Raw genomic sequence first — 3,829 nt, 5'->3', positions numbered from 1 at the left:
CGGCCAACAACCTTGGTTGTAGCCCATGAATGAGGACCACGTGGACGACCACGGCTATGGCGGCTGCCGCGCTAGTGCTCCTTGCTCATGACATCATGTGATTACCTCCTATAGCATCAGAGCTTTCATACGCCAAAGCTTAAGACGGCAGACTACGCAACTGCTGTTAGAAGCAGTCTACGAGGCACAGCGTGTGGTATTGTGCAACGTGGAGGTGGACAAATATCACATAGCAACGTTCGCTGGACTAGTTCTCCAAACAACGGCAGCAGACAAGGACATGCATGGGCCAGGAGTCGCAGAAACTGAAAAGTTACTGCAGCAACGAGCTTGCAGCTACAAAGCAGGGTAAAAACAAGGTGTAGAGAATGCAATAGAAATTTTTAATGTGCAAAAATCTATGGCAAGTTTTCCAGCAATTTCGGTGCCAATATTGTCTCTATAACGCAAAAAGTGTGGCACTTTTCCAACAAGAATACATATGGCTTTGTAGAAAACAAATGGATTTGGGACGGGTCAACTCAATTGAAATTAGCTTGACTGCATCAACCTAATTTTGGGGGCGATATGGAGGTAAGAAACGTATGGGCCACCTTGAGGAAGAAAAGCGTCATTAGCTGGGCAGCGTTCACAGGCGAGTCTCGGTAGTGCTTTCTGCTACTCACCGAACATCGCAGCCCCACGTCAAAGCAGAAATCTTTGCGGAAGTTCTAGCCAATAGCTGTTTACGATTTTTAAGTTCGCAGGTGGCATTCTAAAGCTTTATTTTCAGCTCACTCTGGTACTCCCGAAGCAGACTAAGCAGCCGCTATGACCACATGAGCCTGCCTAGCACGTTGCACCAAAGGTGGCGTCTGCTCTTCCAGTGGAATGCCTTACGCCCAATACCAGTTACGGAAGTGGCCATGAGAACACTCGTATAAGGGCAGCTAGAAGATAGATGGAGTAAATAATAAGATAAGGAAATAATCTTAAATGCCTCAAGTTAAAGGCACACTGAAAGCATAAACAGCTCTGTACAAATGCACAATGCTGGTAGGTCTTTATGGTAACAGGTTCTCTCTCTCTTTACTCCTCTTTTCCGCCTCCCAATGTGTAGGGGAGCAATTGGACGCATTGTCTGGTTAACCTCCCTGCCTTTCCTACATTCCTTCTCTCTCTCTAAACCATGTCATTTAGTAGGCTTAAAATAGTGTAATATATGAAGACTGCACTTACATTTATGTTTTCTGTCACCTTCGCTTGGTGGGGAATGTCATTCATGCAAACAATGTGATTGGTTCCCAATGTGGTGATGTAAATAGATGAGCCATGCCACCCTATTTAACGCCTTGTTTGTTCTGCATGCACGAATCGTATTTTATGTACGTGTAAAAATAAAACAATTTCAATGTACGCAGCTTGCAGCATTCAATGTAAGCATCGTAGACTGTCTGCCACAGCTGTATCGACGCACTCGAGCTAGGAGTGGAACGGATTTAAAGGCTGGGATAGTAGCCCCAGCAGCCCGTGGAGGGTCCCCTGTAGCGCCAAACACGTGACTGGCTTCATGCGATGCAGAAAATAACCTAGCCCTTTCAGACTTCATGAAGCATGTCAATTTCTTTTTGACGGATTTTATGCCTTCACGGGCCCCTCCGATGGCGTGGTATTGACTATCTGCTTTTGCGAACAAGGCAAAGGCAACATTCTGCACGTTGCGTCAGTTGACAAACGAATGCGACCTCGTTTCAATGTCTGGTGAAAAGGGCAGAATATAAACACAAAGAACGACAGAAAGTTTCTAGAGGTAGGAATCAGTCTTTAATGGAACGAAAAGCGTCATACGCTGACACATGAAAAGACACGATGTCTGGTTCTCTAGTGTAAGAACGACAGTTTCTAGAGGTAGGCATCCGTCTCTAATGAAAGGAAAAGCGTCAAGCGCCGACACATGAGAAGACACGATGTCTGGTTCTCTGGTGTCTGTATTGGCGCGGCTCACTTTCTTCTACGATAAAGAGGCATGTCTCAGTCGCTATAGTTTACACGATATGGGAGGAGTCGATCCCGCCTACGTCGTGCCCAGATGCAAGGACAGCGGTCACCGTAAAGAAGATACATATTTGCTTCACTACGCAGACAGCAGGAACGTCGTGCAGGATGCCGATGGTAAGTAAGAGAGGTGAGTATGTACAGTCCCGTCTAGGTGGTGCAGTGCTATAGCCGCGCATCCAGTCCAGTGGCTTGTAGGAAAGCTGCAACCGCTCTTATGACCACAGTTGTGCTGTTGGCGTCAGGCCATAGGCCCACCACAACCTCATCAGTTAATGGCCTATTATGCACTCCTTCAGTCGAGGAAATCAATTTCTGTCGTTCGCGTGCGTATGCTGGGTAGGTACAAAATATGTGCTCAAGTGTTTCTGGCACTTGACAGTGATCACAGTTGGGACCGGTGTCACTGCAGCCGATGATCATTCTTTTTTCTCCCCTTTCCCCACCCCCGGTGTAGAGTAGCAGGCTAGAGCATAATATCGCTCAGGCCGACCTCTCTGCCTTTCTATAAATAAACCTCTCTCTCTCTCTCGTGCAGGATGCAATGGTGTTTCGCTTACCTTCTAGTGGCAAAGGGCAAGTGTCGCACATCAGATTTCGATGCTTGATATCCCGGATGGTGCCGAATATAACCATAACGCACACAGGCGCATATATATTCCACAATATCAAGTACAACAGTGCAAGGAAAGGTTGCAATCGCTTGGAGTTTCAAAAAGTTAAACAGGAAGTCTCCATGACACCAGTTGCAGGAAGCAGGTGGCGCTTCGCGCAGTCAAAACCGAAACCGAAACCTATCCTTGAGCGCCTTCCGTCATTTACGGCCGCCGACCCACTCACTTCGATGAAAAGAAATCGAGAGAACTTTCCTCCACGGGAGATAAGGGGATAAGTTGGGTCTCGCGTGAGTGATCTTTACGAAAGCCATGTTGGTTTGGGTGAAAGAAGTTTACGGATGATAAAAATGTAGCAACATGAGAAAACATGACGTGTTCCATGATCTTTGAACAAACACTAGTGAGCGAGATTGGTCGGTAATTACCTGCAAATGAGCGGTCACCTTTCTTGAAGACCGGAATGACCTTCCCAACTCTCCAGTCTAATGGGACTTCACTTGTGTCGAGTGACTGCTGAAAAATGATTGACAATATGGAACTGCATGCATGTTTAGTATTTTTCAGTATTTTGGCGTTTATGCCATCTATACCGCATGACGAAGAGTTCTTTATTGGTTAATAACTTTTACTATTCCCTCTGAATTGAATTCAATCTTTGGCATTGGCGGAAAAGCAAAATGAGGAAAATCAGGAAGTCTGTTAGGTTCGTTAGTAAAGACGGAACAAAATGCAGAGTTGACGGTTGGAACGTCGCAATCGGCAACGGGGGATCCAGAAGTGTCGCAAAGAAAGACTGTGGTTTTGTCGTCCCGTTTTATAATTTTCCAAAAAAGGCGTGGGTATGTACATGTACTACCATGTACATACATTGTCACTGGTATTACCATTAACATGTATTACCAGTGACAATTTGTATTAGATGCTGCAAATCACTTCCTGAATACTGCCCTCTGTTAAAAAGGAGTAAGAAATGTGTTTTTTTCGTAAAAATATTATGTTGGCATGCCCGCAAAATCTTTCCAGGAATAACTGTCTTCAATCTTTTCAATATTTTTTTTTTGTGTGTGTAACAGGTACGGCAAATATCACGTAACCTTCAGAACTGCATCAGTTTTGAACTGAAGAAGCGCCTGATAACAAAAAAAATGAAGTCCACAAAATAACCAGGACGAGATCAA

This window comes from Rhipicephalus sanguineus, chromosome 3, assembly GCF_013339695.2.
Source record: "Rhipicephalus sanguineus isolate Rsan-2018 chromosome 3, BIME_Rsan_1.4, whole genome shotgun sequence".
NCBI classification, from domain to species: domain Eukaryota; kingdom Metazoa; phylum Arthropoda; class Arachnida; order Ixodida; family Ixodidae; genus Rhipicephalus; species Rhipicephalus sanguineus.
This window is presented reverse-complemented; position numbering follows the sequence as displayed.